This window comes from Oryctolagus cuniculus, chromosome 7 (assembly GCF_051225735.1).
Source record: "Oryctolagus cuniculus isolate XC-2025 breed Fujian yellow rabbit chromosome 7, ASM5122573v1, whole genome shotgun sequence".
Taxonomy (NCBI): Eukaryota; Metazoa; Chordata; class Mammalia; order Lagomorpha; family Leporidae; genus Oryctolagus; species Oryctolagus cuniculus.
In genome coordinates, this window is record NC_142873.1 from 92,807,740 (window position 1) to 92,828,200 (window position 20,461).

Below are 20,461 nucleotides of genomic sequence, written 5' to 3' on the forward strand. Positions count from 1 at the left end.
TTCTCTAGAGTACCCTTTCTATTATGTAGATTTTTAAAATAATTTTCACTTATCTAACAGTTTCCTGTAAAGCCCCACAAGTATTTTTTGTACTATCACATGATGTTCTCTGAATAAATAGGACAGCTCCTATGGAAGATCAAGTACTTTGCAAGGTGTGTTCATCTGCATTGGCTTGTTTAAAGAATTTTGCCTTTGCTCATTATTCAGTGCAGATTTCTGAGTTTAGTACAATCTGGGATGATGTTCTTTGTTCCTGTTTGTTCATGTACTATTTGTAAACAAGCTAAAATATTTATAACCAAGAAACATAACCATGTTCCAGTGGCTCTCATGCTCTTGGTTGCCCTTTTTTCTTATTTATGTTCAACCATTTACACAAATGGAACCAAATACCCTCTTGCTCAACCTCTGCAAGTATGCATTAGCAAAGATTCTCTCATATGTTATTTAATCTCATTGTGTGTAAAATTGGTTTATATGTCTGAAACATATATTGTTTCAGGCCTTAAATATGTTGTAGCATATTAAAAATTAATTTTTAAGTAAAAAAAAAAAACCTAGAGCAATAACAAACCAAGATTTGTTGTTCCCAAGACAGAGGCTAATTTAGCTGAAACTGCAAGATTAGATGAGGTTTTCTAAAAACATGAATGCCCACCAAGTTCAAGAAAGCTTTTCTAAGTGTGTATAAGCTTTGTTCATGGGTAAAAAATTCCTTTGCATTTCAAGGAGCCGGAAGCTACAATCCTGAATCCAAAATATGAGGATTTTCTAAAGTGTATGTGATAAACTCATTTCTGGCCTCATACACACCACTTGACACCAGATAAAACTTCTCTTTCAGGAAGGACTTAAACTGAAAAATACGTCTCTTGCTTCGTCTTCTGCTTACAGGCTACAAAATCTAGCTGGGTCCAGGTTATGTCTTAGGATCTCTGTGCCAGACTAATTTTACTGTTTGCCAGGAATTTATGCACTTAGCAAAGAAAGAAAACTTCACTTGAATTACATTATTGAATTGGATAAAGGGACTAAATTTTGTCTGCCTCGAGAATGACACATAATGAACAGGTACAATTTACATATATAGAAGTACTAGCAAACTATGTTTGTTACTATGTTCTTCAAGGGTAAGACTGAATAACTGAAAGTAATGTCAACACAGGACAACTGGTCAAAATATGTAGTTTCAGGCATTGACTTCTGAATTTCCACGTATTGACTGCTAAATTTTGATTTGATTATGATCTTATTACTCTGTTACCTTAAAAAATGCCCCGGGGCTGGTGCTGTGGCATAGCGGGTAAAGCCACTGCCTGCAGTGCCACCATCTCATATGGGCGCCGGCTCGAGACCCAATTGCTGCACTTCTGATCCAGCCCTCTGCTATGGCCTTGGAAAGCAGTAGAAGATGGCCCAAGTCCTTGGGCCCCTGCACCCATGTGGGGAGGCCCAAAAGAAGCTCCCAGCTCCTGGCTTCAGATTGGTGCAGCCCTGCCCATTGTGGCTAATTGGGGAGTGAACCAGAGGATGGAAGACCTCTCTCTCTCTCTCTCTCTCTCTCTCTCTCTCTTTCTTTCTCTCTGCCTCTCCTCTCTCTCTGTGACTGTGATTAAATAAAAATATTTAATAAAAAATAATAAAAATTCCCAAATTAAACATATAAGCTATAGTTTCTGTTATATCTGCAATATCTAATAGGTTTATACTGTGGAAACATATTTCTGATAATTTCTCAGTTCTCACTATAATAGAATATACAGTGGCTCTTAATTATTACTAGAAAACACTGTCAGATTTCGGTGGAACCTGTATATGTAAAATATAACAGGCATGAAATTGATGGTAATACTCTTTAAGAGATTAGCAGTTTCAAATATAGAATATTTGAATTTTAGTTTGGATTCTGCCATTAATGAGCCAAGAATCAAGTTTCTAGAGTTTAAGATTCCATAGTATTGTCATATAGCACCAAACTCTATGAGAAAATATTTTAGAAATTACATTGTGACACATGAGTTTATAATTGTTATCACTTTATCATGTGAAAAAATATTTGGCAAGTTCAATTTCTAGATCTTACTTTACATGTATAAGAAATAAAAAGGAGGAATTATCATTTGACCTTTATATGTTGAGTATTTTTCTGTCAAAGTAAGCATCATCATCTCTTATTTTCAAAAGCTTTTAAAAAATAAACAGCAAATATGTGAAACCCTGAAGATTTTGCCATTCAAAGTGTCAGTCAGTTCAGAGTCACACTAACAGTCCAATCACAAGGCCAAGAAAGTGTTTTATTCTTCATTTACGTAGTTGACTTCATCTTAACTTGACCCAATTCACTTGACACAATCTGAACTGCAGGTAGCTAGTTAGTTGTGTAATTACAGTTCCATGGTTTCAGTTTAATACTTTGGACTCAATTTAGTTCTACAAAGAGAATGCAAGATCACCACACAGATTAGTTCTTTAAAGACATTTGATCTTTTTGTATTTTAATAAATTTTCCAAATGTTATTATTGCTTCTCTTAAAGACTTGATTCTTGAAAGCTTTTGCTCTTTACAAGCTTAATATCTGCTGAAGAAAGCTGCAGAAAAATGTTCAATAATGGAAATTCTAAGCCTTCATGCTCATAATCAACAGAAGCTTTGATTCTTTATCAAAGCCTTATCAAATGTTCATTACATTCTATCCTTTAAGCTCATGCTGACTTCACTATTGAACTCTTCATTGTGAAGTTTGTACTTCTTTGTGTTGCTTTGGCAAACATTTGTGTGTATGTATGGTATGTGTGTTTTGACATTTGAAGCGATTCCTTTTTTTTTTTTTTTTGACTTTCATACGGATTTTGTTGGAGTTCAGTATTAATAATAGTTTTCAATTCAGAAACATGCACATTCAATTAGTGAAGTTTATCACGTGAGATGAAGTCCACAATTCATATTCCAGTTATGTAATAATTTTCCTTTACCTCAAAAAACATTTAGCAGTGGTTGCTTTCCAGATGGCTTTTAAATATTTATCTTCATCTATTTTTGTCCTGATTTATAAAACATCACCCTATTGAAATTCATTGCTTTTTATACTTCAAAAGCTAAGTTATTGGTTACAAAAATGACAATGATTCTTTAAATGAATATACTTTTGTTCATTCACTGAATTCTTCAATAACATTCATTTGTGGTCTATTATCTTTGGTATTGTGCCCAAGAAGGACAAAGTCAAGTAAGATATACCCTTACCAGAGAGGATCCTTCGTTTAGTGAGTAAAATACTGTCAAATATACCCAATAATGCCTTAAAGGATACGACATGAAAGAACTTACAAGTTGGGACAAGCATCTGGCTCAGCAATTCAGATACTGCTCGGACCCCTGCCTCTCACAGCACAGCGCTAGTTTCTAGTCCTGGCTCTGATCCCAAGCCAGCTTCCTGCTAATCCAACCCTGAGAGGAACCAGATGATGGCTCATGCACTTGGGTCCCTGCCACCCATGTGGGAGACCCAGACAGAGTTCGTGGCAGACTGTTGAAGGAATTTAAGGAGCCGGTGGATGGGAGAGTTTTCTGTCTGCTTATCCACTCTCTGTCTTTCTGCCTTTTGAGTGATTCTAAATAAAAATAAGTAATAACTCAACCTTGTTTTTTTTTTTTTTAAAGAAAGAACTGGCAAGTCTGTGCCTTTTTCTGCCTCAGAAATTGAACAAAATTTCAAGGGAGTGATATTTGAGCTGGATTATGAAGAGAACATGAGACTACCTGATGAAAAATGCATTGAATATGTAAAAATACAAGTAAATCAGAGGTCAAAAAAGTGAGTCAAGGCAAGAATATGTTACTGTCTTCGAAAAGAACTGCCTCTGACATTTTGTCCTAATATAAATGAGATAAAAGTGGTGGTCTTATGGTGCAGCCAGTTAAGCAGTCACCTGAGACACCTGCATCCCACATTAAAGTACCTGGTTCAAGTCCTACTTACTCCTAGTGCTTTATCCAGGTTCCTACTAATGTACATGGGGGGGGGGCACAGTTTACAACTGAAATAGCTGGGCTTCTGCCACTCATGTGGAAGACCCTTCTGGTTCCGGCTTTGGCCTGACCTAACCCTAGCTCTTGAGGGCATTTAGGGGGTGAACAAATAAATGGATGATCTCTCTCTTTCTCTCTCTTTCTCTCTCTCTCTCTCTCGTTGTGCCTATCAAATAAATAAATACATTTTTAGAGTATTCCCAGGGCTGATTATTATGATGTAACTGGTTAAGCCACACTGCCTGTAACACTGGCATCCCATAGGAATATCAGTTGGAAGCCCAGCTGCTCTGCTTCCAATCCAGCTCCCTGCTAATATGCCTGAGAAGGCAGCAGTGGAAAATGGTCTAGGTACTTAGGTCCCTGCCACCCACATGGGAGACCCAGAAGGAGTTCCTGACTCCTAACTTTGACCTGGCCCAGGCGCAGCCATTGCAGCCATTTGGGGAATGAACCAATAGACTGAAAAATCACTCTCTCTCTCTCTCTGTAATTATGTCTTTTTTAAAAAAAATATTTATTTATTTATTTATTTATTTGAAAGGCAGAGCTACAGAGAGACACACACACACACATACACATACACAGAGAGAGAGAGAGAGAGAGAGACGGAGACAGAGACATCTTCCATCCATTCATTCACTACCCAAATGTCTACAAAAGCTGGGCATAGGTCAGGCCAAAGCCAGAATCAGGAGGTTCATCCAGGTCTCCCACATGAGTGGAAGGGGCCCAAACACTTGGGCCATCTTACGCTACCTTTTCCAGGTCATTAGCAGGGAGCTGGATCAGGGGGCTGGAGCAATTGGGACTTGAACTGGAGACTTGAATTTGGGATGCCAGCACTGCAGGCATACGCTTTACCCACTACGCTATAATGACAGCCCTTCCAATAAAGCAAGGAGTCAGGCAGCTATTGCTTAATTGACAGGCTCACTGAGAAGGTAGTGGTAAAAGTTCTTATAGATTGAACCGGGGACTGGGAGGTGCATATTCAGCTTATATCCAAGTTCCTGATTGATCACAGGGGCTTGTGATCTTCCTTTGATTGGTTGGTGATGTCAAGCTCTTTAGGAAATATTTATGATGATCGGATGGACTTCAGTTGGTCTGTGTGCTAGGGGTATATGTAAGTGATAGCTATCTTTTTTCCCAGACACAGAATTTCATTGCCTGGGCCATGAATTCCTCCAAACAAATTCCACCATATCATATTGGTCAAAAAGGTTCTTTTTTTAATTGTTTTTAAAATTATTTATTTATTTGAAAGGCAGAGTTACAGAGAGAATGAGTGGGAGAGATAGACAGTGAGAGAAAAAGATCTGCATCCACTGGCTCACTCTCCAAGTACCTGCAACAGCAAGAGCTGGGCCCATCTAAAGCCAGCAGCCAGGAGCTTCTTCTAGGTCTCCCACACTTGTGCAGGGGCCTAAGGACTTGAGCCATATTCTGCTGCTTTCATAGATGCATTAGCAGGGAGCTGACTGGGAAGTGGAGCATTCAGGACTCAAACCTGCACCCATATGTGATGCTGGCACTGCAGGCAGCGGCTTTACCAGCTATGCCACAGCGTCAGCCCACCAAAAAGAATTTATCTGTTGGAGAAAGAATGACTTCTTGAGTTTGATGACTAGAACCTTGTAGGGCCAGCTGTGTCAGTCCCTCAATTCAGTGAATTCCTTGTGATAAAGGACATGCAAGAACACCTTGGGCTTAGGAAGACAGATGAGGGACTGCTCCTGCCTTTACATTATAGGAATTCTGTCTCAGTTTGTTGAGTATGAATCTCTAGAAATCATATTTACAGATCTGATGTCTTAAAGAAGCTTGAGTCCTGGTCAAAACCATAGATTTTTACACAAATTCTTTCAGCTTCATAGATGCATGGTTTGAAAAATTGCTCAAATTTCAGTTAACTTAGAGTAGTTGAGGAAAAAAGAAGAGTTATTACTACTTTAACAATTAAAAATTTATTTATTTACATATTTGTGTATGCATTAATGTCATGTGCTTTGCTAGATGCTGTATATAAACTTGCATAATATTGTTGCCAATAAAATAATTGGCTTTTTATTTTTCTTTTTCAAAGTGTTGTATAATTTATTTTGTTTATTTGCAAGGTAGAAAGAGAGAGGGAGGGACGCAGGAGACTCGTAGAATGGCAGATGTCCTAAATAGCACTCTGGCCTCAGAATTAGCCCTTAAGGCATTCAGATCTGGCTGAAGAGCCCATGAGAGTATTTCAGGCATGGAAAGCCAAGACAGTCTGGAAAAAAAATAAATGACCTAAATGAAAGATCTCTGTGAGTGAGATCTCAGCTGAAAGAATGGGCCATCAAAGAAGGAGGTACCTTTCTCTGAAGGAAGGAGAGAACTTCCACTTTGACTATGACCCTGTCGGAATAAGATCAAAGTCAGCGAACTCAAAAGGTTTCCACAGCCTTGGCCACTCATGTCAAGAGCCTAGGATGATTATTGATGCCATAAACAAGAGTGTCAATTTGCTAAGTCAACAACAGGAGTCACTGTGCACTTACTCGTCATGTAGGATCTCTGTCCTTAATGTACTATGTGAATTAATGCTATAACTAGTACTCAAACAGTATTTTACACTTTGAGTTTTGGTGTGGGTGCAAACTGTTGAAATCTTTACTTAATGTATGCTAAACTGATCTTCTGTATATAAATAGAATTGAAAATGAATCTTGATGCGAATGGGATGGGAGAGGGAGTGGAAAATGGGAGGGTTTTGGGTGGGAGGGAGGTTTTGGGGGGAAGAAGCCAGTGTAATCCGTAAACTGTACTTTGGAAATTTATATTTATTAAATAAAAGTTAAAAAAAAGAAAGACAACCAAGCATTTCCCATTTTCTGGTTCACTCTCCAGGTATCTGGAGAAAAAACTTAATCCAGGTCTCTCACACAGGTGGCACAGCCCAACAATTTGAGCCATCACCTGCTGGCTTCCAGAATGTATATTAGCAGGAAGCTAAAATAGACAACTCAACCAGCACTTAAGCCCAGACACCCTTATCTGGTATGCAAGCATCCCAAACAGTGTGTTGACTGCTATACTAAACTCCTGACTCAAGTTGTAGAATTATAAATAGCAATACAATAAACAATTTCTTGTGTGTTTGTAGGATACTGAAGCTCAACTAGTGTTCACATGGATGAATTGTAATTACTTAATATTTAATGTGTTTACTAATTGCCAAACCTTAGCTTTTTATTCCTGCAAATGTAAAATTTACTCTTACATAAGCTCGTGTTAGGGTAATAAAAGCATACCTTAACTTGCTAAGGTTTTCAACTAGTCACACATTCTCAGCTCTTCCTTTTTGTGATGGGAGCGTCACTTATAGTTTGTCTGAAGTGTAAGGAAACCTTGCTTGAGTAAATAAAATACAATTTTAACTGAGTTGCTTGTTGGTAATGTTTTTTTTCTTATTTGTTCCTCATCTGTGACAACAATGATGTTTCCATCTTTGAATTCTGTTGTCAGTGGCCTCAGTGTGACTGTTGCTTAGCAATACCTATACGGGTGGTATTTCCCATGACACTCGGACTGCCTTCCTGAATAGACCCTATCGGGATATACAAGGACACAGGTCTTGAACACATGTGTTAACATCACTTCTTGTTGATTTATATACCCTATCATTTCAAAATTAAATATTTTTTTCTCTCTAACTTCTCTAATTTTTAAATGTATTCATTCTAATGATATGGCTAATAGAGGTGTGATAATGAAGCAGTTCATAAATAGACATATTCAGGGAAGGTCTCCCTGGAGCATGTTATTTTCCCTTCTTTTATCAAAATCGATTGCCCAGATGAACTTGAAACTCTATCTCACTAAAAGTAATAGCCTGGATACTGATTTTTAGGCAATCTGTATATGGGGAATGCTGTTTAATTTGATATCAGCGCTGTTTTCAGAGTATGTCTAGTATGCAGTGTCCTGTAGTGGAGGAAATGATGAGAGAAGAGGGCCACTGACCTCCTTTATCTTTCCTGATTTCTGTATCGCACTACAGATGCTCTCAATTACAAGTATTCAATGGTGACAATAAAGCTGCAAAATTAATAATTAAATTATATCACAGGATGACATCTCTCATTCATTATTTCCTTCCTATGGGTTAGAGACTTTTAAGGTTTTATTGAGGTTCCAGAATCATGTAAAATAAGTTTCACTATTCATTTATGCCCAGGTTCTTACTGTGACAGGACCAGGAGTCTAACAGTCTCTGCTTCCTTCACAAAAATACCATCTCTGAATTGAGACTCCTGTATGCAGGCTGTTATAATAATGGATTAGAAAATGATTTTATGTTCACAATCAATGGGGAAACTGTGTGTGGTGAAGAATGTCAGACCAAAAAGAAGATACTAAATGAAGAAAAATTTTAATAGAACTACTCATTCAAGGACATTTTCCCACCAAGATGTAATATATTTTGCTTATGTCAAACTCCTTAGAAGAGCAAGACATTTATTTCCATTTAGGCAAAATTTAATGAGCACCCATGATGGTCCTTTAACATTATGATAGATGCTAAGACTCATCAGATTCAGACTGGAACGATAGCAAGGATGGGGACTTTCCCTTCAATTCAGGCACATGCTAAGAGAAAATTGCCCAAAACGAAGCCACAGACTGCATTGAGCTCAATAACTAAAGGCCATGAAAGCCTTCCTTCTCTGGAACTCTTCTTAAAACCATCTACAGACAGAAGCCCTGCATTTTCACGACTGTACAAGGACTATTCAGATACAATTCTCCTCAACAAAACATTAGCTTCGAGTGTTATTTTCTTAAGGAAAAGGTGCATGGAATCACAAGATTTTGTGATTAATAAATTAGAATTATGAGGAATCTTTTATAAATCTTCTTGACCAAAAATATAAATTGTTTTATATAACTGATGCAGTCTCTGTGCCATATTTTCAAAGTCATTGTCTTTGTCACCCACAAACTAGGGTATATTTTCAGTCATTCATTCCTAAAATGAGAGTTGAACAAGTCAGTCTATGCTGTTGAGTCATCTTTGAATCCTTTGTCTGATACCTTATATTTTAGTGCACTGGAAATTCATTTTATGCTACTTAAAAATCTATATAGAAACTAATCACTTCTACCTCCACCCATACCACCTTGGCATAAATTGTCAAATATTTTTTTTACAAAAAGCTTTTATTTATTTATTTGAGAGGTAGAGTTACAGACAGAGAGAGGGAAGGACAGAGAGAGAGAGAGGTCTTCCATCTGCCAGTTCACTCTCCAAATGGACGCAATTGCCGTAGCTAAGGCAATCTGAAGCCCAGAGCCAGGAGCTTCTTCCAGATATCCCACATGCATTTAGGGGCTCAAGCATCTTCCAATGCTTTCCCAAGCCATAAGCAGAGAGCTGGATCACAAGAGGAGCAGCTGAGACACGAACCAGGGCCCATATGGGATGCTGGTGCCGCAGGTGGAGGCTTGGTCTATTACGCCACAGCACTAGCCCAAATCATATCTTGCCTGACAATTTCCAATAATTTCTAATAAACGTCTTTGCTTTTAACTGTGTCTCCTTAACAATCTATTCTCCACATTATAGCCAGAAATGTTCAAATAACTTCTCATTGACCTTCTTTTGCTTCCCGGTTCATCAACAGTTCGATCTTGACCCTTTCCAAGGGCTGTAAGTCTTATAGGATCTGTGCTCCTGATATTTTTCTGACCCTATTTCTACAATCTTTTTTTCTTTCTTATTCTATTCCAGCTATCCGTCCTAGGCTTCATATCCGAGTCACGGCACCATTATCCCTCCTAGGCTTCCTATCCAAGTCACGGCACCATTATGTCGCTCCCCCATTCGCGGAGGAACGACACAGGACCCTGCACTGTTCTTTCGTCTGCTCAGCCCTTCCCAGGTTTGCTGCTGGTCCTTCCCGGGTTGGCTGCCGACCCCTCCACCTCCGTGGAGGGGGCAGCACCCCCTGCCAATTTCCCTGCTTCCGTGGAGGAGCCGCACACCGCCGGCCGGCTCTCTTGGGGGTTGCTCAGGTGTTCCTTCAGATGTTCCTCTTAGATGTTCCTGGTGCATGTTGTCTCTCTCCTCCTTTATAGTCCTCTTCCACCAATACCAACTCTGCTACCCACACGCCGAGCACGCTGCTCTCCTCCAATCAGGAGCAGGATCAGCTCCTGCAGCTCATCAGTCACATTGGCGAAAGGCAGCTGAGTAGATGTTGTTTGGTCTCTCTATCAGCGCCATATTGTGGGAGAGCAGATGCATAGAATAAGTCTTAATTCCAGTAACTTAGTCTAGTCTCAGTTGCTCCCCACACCAGCTTTATTGATTCTCTTACTGTTTATTGTTTGTCTAGTGGGACTGGTAAATTTCTACCTCAGTGGTTCTTCTTCTTCTTCTTCTTCTTCTTCTTCTTCTTCTTTTTTTTTTTTTTTTTTTTTTTTTTTTTAACAGAGAGTTAGACAGTGAGAGAGAGAGAGAAAGGTCTTCCCTCCGTTGGTTCACCCCTCAAATGGGCGCTACGGCCGGAGCCACACCAATCCAAAGCCAGGAGCCAGGTGCTTCCTCCTGGTCTCCCTTGCAGCTGCAGGAGCCCAAGAACTTGGGCCATCCTCTACAGCAGAGTGCTGGACTGGAAGAGGAACAACCGGGACTAGAACCCGGCACCCATATGGGATGCTGGCTCTTCAGGCGGAGGATTAACCAAGTGAGCCACGGTGCTGGCCCCAGTGGTTCTTTCTTAAAATATTATTTTCATTTTATTTCAAATGGAAGGCTACACACAGAGAGAAAGAAAGGAGAGAGAGAGAAAGGGGGAGAGAGAGAGAAAGTGAGAGAGAGAGAGAGAGAGAGAGAGAGAGAGAGAACTTCCTGTCACTGGTTTACTCCCTAATGCCTTCAATACCAGGCATCAGGGCTGGGACAGGCTGAAGCCAGGGGCCTATAACTGTATCCAGGTCATCCAAATAAGTGGCAGTGACCCAAGTCATTAACAGTAATGCACATTAACAGTAAACTGGAATCAGAAGTGGAGTCAAGTCTCTGATAGAGGATATAGGTATCTGAGTGATGACTTAACTGCTGAGCCCAACACCTCAGTCTTGACACATGTCCTTCCCTCTACTCCCAAGCATTTAGCTTACTCCATCAATTATAACCCTTCAGATGTCACCTTATCAGAGCTCCTTTCCTGCTATCATACATAAAACGCCATTTCTTATTCTTTGTTTCTTTTATATCCCTTTTTAAATCTTTCACAACATCTAATTCCTCCTGGGATATTATATAGTAATCACTGGTTATCCAAAAGATCCACTGTATAGTTTTCAAAATGTTCATACTAATGTTTATTTTTTAATTTAAATAAGTGCCTTTATCTAAAAGGGCTATACTTTTCCCTATAAGGTGCTGTTTTCAAATAAAAGTCAAAAGTATGATAAAAATTATCTTTCAAGCTCAGAAATTTCTTTCAGCCAGTATCTGGTCCCATTCCAATAGATTTACATTTTGCAGCGCAACCTATTTAGTAGGAAGAGTTTTTATGTATTTGGATATAATGTTTTTGAAGTAAAAATGTTAATACTTTAAGTATGGAGTGTTATAAATGGAATTAATATAAAAAGTAACAGCTTCTCCTTTTAAGTTATCTAAATAAATTTTCATTGCGTAACATCTAACTTTTTACCAAATTCTTAAGGAATGAAATTTTGTTTGTATTCAGGTTTGCTCTCTCTCTATAGCCATTTGTGTAGATGTTTAACTCAAATATTTCACATGGAGAAATATCAACACATAAAGTAAAAAAGCCAAACAAATAAACAAAGAAAACCTTTACTGCCTAAGTGATAATCTTAACTCAATTTTGATGAAATCCAAATATGTATTCGTTTATTTTAATTTTTAGAAGCTCTATCACATTTCAGACACAAATAGAACATAGCCATTTCTCCAATTTCCAGAAGTTTAATAAAAATATTTAGTTTCCCATAAAGTTATAGGTGCATTTTGAACTGGTTTTATATCAATCTTTTTTTTTTTTTTGAATGCTCATAGCTTGACTATGGTTCGGGCTACAAGATATACACTTTGTAAGTCCCTTGATCCCAAGCCTCTAAATTGCACATTCTAGAAAACTGGCTATTTCTGCACGGAACATAGAGATTGAATGCAAGGCAATAACTCACTTGCAGGTTTTCTGCTGATGACATAAACCACCAGAGCTTGTTGGCATATGAAAAACAACAGGACCCCGAAACTGAATTATGGTATGTGTCAGTGGTGAGAGATAAAGAATTGGTATCCACAACCAAAAGATGATATTTTCTTTCCATTTAGATTTGAGTCTTGGAAAAGCAAAGGCTTTTAAACACTTAACAAGGAGCTCATTTCTTAAAATGGTCATATTTTCTAAAGATGAAGAGCATGGACAATTTGAGGAAATATCAAATCTATTCTCAAGGGAATAAAAAATAGAAAAAACAGAGGTGATCAAGAAAGCCCATAGGTAGATGTGATATTTTATATAACTGAGATGTTTCTGAATTTGCTGCCAAAAATTACCATGTCTCCCTTCTGGAAATAGCACCGTGCAAAGCATTGCATTAACTCAGCCATGGCTCTGGCTCCTGGAAATGTTATAGTTATTAATAGTACAAGATTTCTCTTGTTGATTCCTTGATTTCTTTTTTTTTTTTTTTTTTTTTTGACAGGCAGAGTGGACAGTGAGAGAGAGAGAGAGAGAGAGAGAGAAAGGTCTTCCTTTACCGTTGGTTCACCCTCCAATGGCTGCTGCGGCCAGCGCACCACACTGATCTGAAGCCAGGAGCCAGGTGCTTCTCCTGGTCTCCTGTGCAGGTGCAGGGCCCAAGCACTTGGGCCATCCTCCACTACCTTCCTGGGCAACAGCAGAGAGCTGGCCTGGAAGAGGGGCAACCGGGACAGAATCTGGCACCCCAACTGGGACTAGAACCCGGTGTGCCGGAGCCACGGGCGGAGGATTATCCTATTGAGCCATGGCGCTGGCCGATTCCTTGATTTCTTTTGAAAGGAAAAAAAAGAAGAGAGGATATGGATATAATAACCAAAAGACATGATTTGGTTATTTCACAAAGGTAGCCATTAAAATCCATTTTTGTAGCACTTTTTATTTTTCAAGTTTTGCATACTGAATGGGCCAAGTTTAAAACAGTAAGCTGAGAGACTAAGCCAGACAGAAGGCGGCCCTAAATTATAAGTAAAGAGTATCACAATTTGATATCCCTAAGAAATGCCTGGGGTAAGAGTTCTAGAGCAGGCATTTTCTTTGGGTGGTACTGGGAATGTAGAGAGGAGAATAGAAGTATTACAGATTGGGAAGGTAATGACTGAGTTTGGGATTATTAACCTTCAGTGGTTACAGGGGCTTCATCATCCTACACTGCTGCAGGAGGAGACAGGTGCATCCTGGGACACTGGGCTGATTAACTCATAACGAGGTAGGGTTACATGGCAGAGTTGTAGGAATTCCAATTACCTAAACCTTAACTGCCTAGTTATACCATAAGATAGTGACAGTCAGACCAACAGTGTAAGTGTTATCTCCACCTTCTTGCACTAGAGAGGCATGGATGCGAAGTAGTATATACCTCACATCTTATTAATTGAATGTTGCCTAAGGTGGTTATAGGCTGCAGGCCCTGAAGAAGGATTACTGACTAAGTAAAAGTCAAGATCATAGGGCTACAGACCAGACACTGAAGTCTCTGCTATGTGGGGAAAGGCTGGGGGCACTGCCACCGAGACTGGAAGCCAGAGTGAGTTTGTCTTTTCACTTCTCAGTGTCCTAGTTTCCCTATGTCCATGGATTTTTCCAAAAGAAATGGCTGAAATATGTGAATTTTGTTAGAATCAAAATGGAGATGCTTGGGTCAACCCTAACAAACAAAGGAAATTTGTTATTATCCAGGAAGTTATGAAAAAAGAACTAGTGTGTACAATTACCTTATAGTATTAGCTATCACAGAAGACTATCAGAGCCACAATCTTGCATGAAGACCACTGAAATCATACATTAAAAAATACTTCTCTTAGGACATCTGCCCAGAATGTGTCAGCTCAACCTCCAAGTATTGTCACCGTGATTATTACTCCAGGTGGCTAAGGACTATTATTTCAAAATATCTTATGTAGTCCTAATCACTTCCTCTTTATATAATTCTAATAATTTCACCTTTATTTGCCTCAGCCTCTTTCAGTGCATCCATAATTTACTATGACATACATCCCTAGTACAGTGCTCTACTATTCCCAAATAAATGTCATTATTTTTGGAGACCTCTTTGATTAAGTTCACACAGTTAATTTTAAGGACTCACCCTTGTGTTATTTCATAGACTTGGAATTTCCCATTGTATTAGATTATTAAATTCTCTAGGACCGACATCATATCTTTTTTTTTAGCATCTGTTTCTCTTTATATGACTAGTAAACAGTCTAAACAAACTACATAGATATGAAAGATTGCATATATGTATACAGCCAACATAATATCAAAATATATTTTATTTTGGACCTCTTTCAGATCTGATTCAAACTACAGTTGTCAAAGCAATGCAATGCAAAGGGAAACTGAACAACATCAACAAAAAATGTGCCTAAAAAGGATAAAAGGCTCATTGGGAACAAATCATTGTGATGTGGAACCAAAATGCATCCTAAGTGTAATTAACATGGTCCAGGACAGCATAGAACATCTCTATCAGTCTTCCCTACACAATAATGAAAACTGACCAATGTCTGCATCATTTCTTTAGTTATCCACCATGTCTTTACAGCTGCAAAATCTGCCTTATCTTCTCCCACATGACCCCCTCCCTTATCACACTCATCCCTCCACATCTGCCTCCCCATGTGGAAAAACAACACCAATATCCACCACAGCTTTACTTTTTTCACCATAGCTTTTTTAAGACTATGATTTTTTTTATCTCCCACAGCCAATCTATTTGATTCATTTTGATTTTGCCTCCATAATATATATATCAGGTCTGACCATTCTCACTGTCTCTACTGTTACCATTGTAACACAGCCACTACGATTCTTATGTGGCCAGCAAGAGAGCATTTCATTGTTTATACGTCTAATCTTTTTTTTTTTTTTTCACAATGCAGCAGGGGACCTTTAAAACATAAATCTGTGTTGATGCTTCAGGAAATTTCTATTGCAATAAGAGTAAAATCCATGTTCTTTACTGTGACCTATAAAGCAGGCCCTTCATGACCTTTCTCCCCTGTGTAACCCTCCAGTGTCATTGTTTTTTTAATCACTCTTCCTCTATTCCTTTTCCTTAAGCTATTCCAGACATCTGTCTGCCTCTATTACAAAACAATCTTGCTCTCTTCTCAACTGTGCAACTTGCTTAGAATGCTTTTCCTTGATATTGGCAGGGCTATATCCTTTCAGGTTGTACCTTAAATTTTCCCTCCTCAGAAAGAATGCTGAAGTAGCAGACCCAACAGTCACTGTGTATCCTATAACTTTATTTTATGTTCTTAAAAATTTACTATTATCAGAATTCATTGCTTTAAAATTTTTCCAAGTATTTTAATTTTTTTCTACTTACTTTCTATTTTCCCCAGTGGAATCAAAGTTTGACGGAAGCTGAAGTTTATGTTTATATACTCATTTTTCATCTTCAACATTTAAAACAATACAAGAAGCATGATAATGAATTTGTCTCAATAAATATTCTAATTCAATAGAGACTCTTCCATAAGTTAATGCTGATCTGAACTAATTGAAACTCCTAATTTTCAGGTTTAGTCATTGCTACTTCCGACTTTAAGGAAATGACATACCATACAATTGGTGCAAACATACTCTACAAGTGTAACTCTAGAAAATCAATTTCATATGTTACTGTGGTAGGCAGAATATTAACGTTTTGCCCAAGATGCCCAGATTCAGGTCTTGTGAGTAGTGTACATTACATGACTGGGGGATGGATTAAGGCAGCAAAAAAAAAAAAAAATTAAGGCTGATTGTAGAGAGATTACTCTACTAATCATAAGTGTTCTTAAAACTGTGAGAAGGAGACAGATGAAGAAAGTCCAGGGTGCTTCTGAAAACAGAAGAACGATCACAGAGTGTGCAACTTTGCTGAACTTGAAGACTGAGGAAGGGGCCATAAAACTAAAGGTGGATATGGCCTTAAGACTCTGGAAAAGACCTTGCTGACACCATAATTTCAGACAAATGAGATCTAGTTTTTGACTTTTGACATCCAGAACAATAAAACAATAAACTTGTGTAATTAAAGATGCTAAATTCATGGCAACTTGTTAAAATAATCATAGGAGAATGGTACAATGGTAAGGTCATTGCTACAACATCAGCTATTGGAGTACATAGAAGGGAAAATGGCCCAAATAACTAAAAATATTAATTTTGTCTCAAATATAAATATATACTTTAAATAGTTTTAACTGTAATAGTTTTATATAATTTTTTCTGATTAACTTGACCGGCTTATAAATAGATCATCATAAGTGATGCATGAATTCTCACTATTCCCATTTTGCAGACCAAGATTTTAGGAAGCTAAATTGTTTGTTAAGTTTCAGATTCAGTACAGGAAATCTAGTATATGACATTGACAATAATAACTCATTAAAAATTATAGACTAATAAAACTCAGAGCTGTCATGAAACTGATGACCAATAAATCAATGCAAAATCAACTAAAATAGGAAAAATGGCTTCCAAAATAATTTCATCTTAATGGTATATTTAATAGATAACAGGTGTTGTAATATTTACGTTTATAACAAAATGCTTAATTTTTCAAAGAGATGTTCACAAACAACAGTAGTGGAAAATACATCACAAACAGATTTTGACAAATTTTTGCAAGTGCTCAATATGTATGAAGGAGCTGGAACAATGGATAATAAAAGATCTTTTGACCTTGCTGAAGTAACACAGCTGCATAACCTAGCATCATCCCACAATAGTAATTTACCTGGAGATTACACAGTAACCCGCTATCCCATAATAGTGGCCTTTGCTGAAATTCTGCTGAGTTGTCTTTTTGGGATTCCTGACAAAACTGGACAGAATGTGGTACAGCCAAAATTGTGACGGGAGCCTGTACAGACAACCTTGGGATTGACCAGATTTATCTTATGGTCCATGATACTGTTAAATGACACAGGTTCAATAATATGTCAGCAGCCATAATCGAACATGTAAGCATGTAAAGGCATGATTTGTTAATATACATGCTCAAAATACTTGCCACACCACCTTTCATCCGTAGTATTCTTTTTTTTTTTAAGAGAACAGCGAGGGTCAAACCTGAAGTTGCTTTATTTTTTATTTATTTGTTTATTTTTTTGACAGGCAGAGTTAGTGAGAGAGAGAGACAGAGAGGAAGGTCTTCCTTTTCCATTGGTTCAACCCCCCAAATGGCAGCTACGGCTGGCACGCTGCGCCAATCCGAAGCCAGGAGCCAGGTGCTTCCTCCTGGTCTCCCATGCGGGTGCAGTGCCCAAGCCCATCCTCCACTGCCTTCCCAGGCCACAGCAGAGAGCTGGACTGGAAGAGGAGCAACCGGGACAGAATCTGGCACCCCAACCGGCACTAGAACCCCGGGTGCCAGCGCCGAAGGCGGAGGATTAGCCTAGTGAGCCATGGCGCCGGCCCCATCTGTAGTATTCTGTCACTTAGTTCTACCCAGTTATTTCTCATTTACCATAACTCCATAAATTTACAAATCCTTTTCTGAATAGAGAGATGGATTTGGGTTTTCTTGGTGTCATTGGTCCCATTTCCTTACAGTCCTATAAGAAATGTTCTCTTTCTCTGAAGAAGCATCCAGTATTTTTGTTTTAATAGCAATCCACATGGATGGGGCAGGACTGTTGCTGGGCAACAGAACTGTAACTCAGGAATAAGAATATTACATTTATCAAACAAATACAATCCTGGGTTTGAGAAAGTTACAGTTACTGACAATAGCAGAATTATAGTACCTAATCTATGAATACCTAGTACACTGATTCTGTTAGACAATCAATCTTATCACTTTCTTTAATCAATATTAACACACAAATCAATAAATTTATCTATGCGTCAATTCTAGTCATTGCATACACCCATCAGGCTTGTTCTTATAAAACCCATTTTGCAGACTTGAAAAAGGACAATTTAAAATGGCATGATGTTACTATCATAAGTTTCATTTATTCCCCATATACTTTTTCCTAGAGAAAAAGTGTCTCTTACAGAGATTGAGTAGACAGGTTGTTCTCATCATAAATTAATATGCTTGCATCTTGTCCTTTTATAGCATTCTACTGCAGGTATTTCTTGAGCAGCTTCATATACTCCAAATGGGGTTAAAGCCTGAACTTGGACAAATGGAAGCCTAAGACCTGGATCACCGTGAAGACATCAGTTATTGAAACCAGATTGCCTCTTAATCTGGCTCCATCCAATCCCTACCCCAAATTCGTCTCCCTCTGTGTGATTCTCTGATCCTTCCCTGCCCTGCGTTTCACAATAGATTCTGATTACATCTTTTAAAGTTCCTGGAGAATTGTTTAAGACTTAGTTGCATAGATGGAGAGGGACCTGAGCATTAGCAGAAGAAAACTTAACCTTTGGAAAAAACGAGACTAGAGTGTTGCCAAATAATGCCCAAACTATTGGAGGCATTGCTGTTGAACCTCCACTCGTCCACTTGCCTGACACACAGAAAGCCAATCACTGACATTGGGGTGGTGGAAAAAAGTAGGTATTTATTGCAAAGTGCAGAGCAAGGAGCCAGACAGTTACACTTAATTCCAAGGCACCCAAGGAGTGAGGGGAGAAACTTCTTATAGACTGAAATTGGGTCTAAGGGGTGTGTGATCAGCTCAGGCCTAAGTTCCTGATTGGTCAGTAGTGTTCATGACCTTCCTTTGATTGGTCAGTGATAACATGATCTTCAGGGAATTTGTGATCTTTAGGGAATTTGTGGTCTCCAGTTTTTCTGGGGGTTACATGAAAATGGCACTTACATTCTGCCTGGACCTGAAATTTCCCTACACAAACCATATTAGGACAATAACAGTCATTAATGTTCTTATCTATTGGAGAAGCAAATGACACTTTCAATCTTGTAGGGCCAGCTATTTTCCTCCTTCAAGTCAATGAATTCCTTTTGAAAATGAACAGGCAAGGACACCTTGGTCTAAGGGGAACAGACAAGAAGCTGGATCCATCTTTTACATTATAGGGGTTCAGTTTCAGGAGCACAACCAGAACTTAAATGCAGGGTCAGAACCCTTTTGGAACTGAGGGGTCTTTTGGATTAGGAAATGTAGTCTGAGAGCCCCTCTTACTAAATTTTATCAACAAAGGCATGATTCCAATACCCTCTTATCAGAAATTGCCTTAACAGCATTTCTGCATCCCGTTTTTTCTCACATAATCCATAAACCTTCCCCCAGACATCCAAAAGAAGAGATAGATTAAAGTCCAATGCCTGTATCCATTCTGGTCACCCAGCAATAAAGCAGACTTTACTATTCACCCAATCAGTAAAGCTGACTTTTCTTTTCTCAAAGACGACTGTCACACATTTGTTTAGGGTCCTTTAAACCAAACCCTGGAGTAAGGACAGTCTATTCAATAAATGGTGCTGGGTGGATTTCCACGAGCAGAAGCATGAAACAAGACCCCTACCTCTCACCTTACACAAAAATCCACTCAACATGGATTAAAGACTTAAATCTATGACCTGACACCATCAAATTATTAGAGAACATTGGAGAAACCCTGCAAGATACAGGTACCGGCAAAATTCTTGGAAAAGACCCCTGAAGCACAGGCAGTCAAAGCCAAAATTAACATTTGGGATTGCATCAAATTGAGAAGTTTCTGTACTGCAAAAGAAACAGTCAGGAAAGTGAAGAGGCAACCGACAGAATGGGAAAAAATATTTGCAAACTATGCAACAGATAAAGGGTTGATCACCAGAATCTACAAAGAAATCAAGAAACTCCACAACAAAACAAAACTCCACAACAAAAACAAGGAACTCAATAAACATTTTTCAAAAGAGGAAATCCAAATGGCCAACAGACACATGAAAAAATGTTCAAGATCACTAGCAATCAGGGAAATGCAAATCAAAACCACAATGAGGTTTCACCTCACCCCAGTTAGAATGGCTCACATTCAGAAATCTACCAACAACAGGTGCTGGAGAGGATGTGGGGAAAAAGGGACACTAACCCACTGTTGGTGGGAATGCAAACTGGTTAAGCCACTATGGAAGGCAGTCTGGAGATTGCTCAGAAACCTGAATATAACCCTACCATACAATCCAGCCATTCCATTCCTTGGAATTTACCCAAAGGAAATGAAATTGGCAAACAAAAAA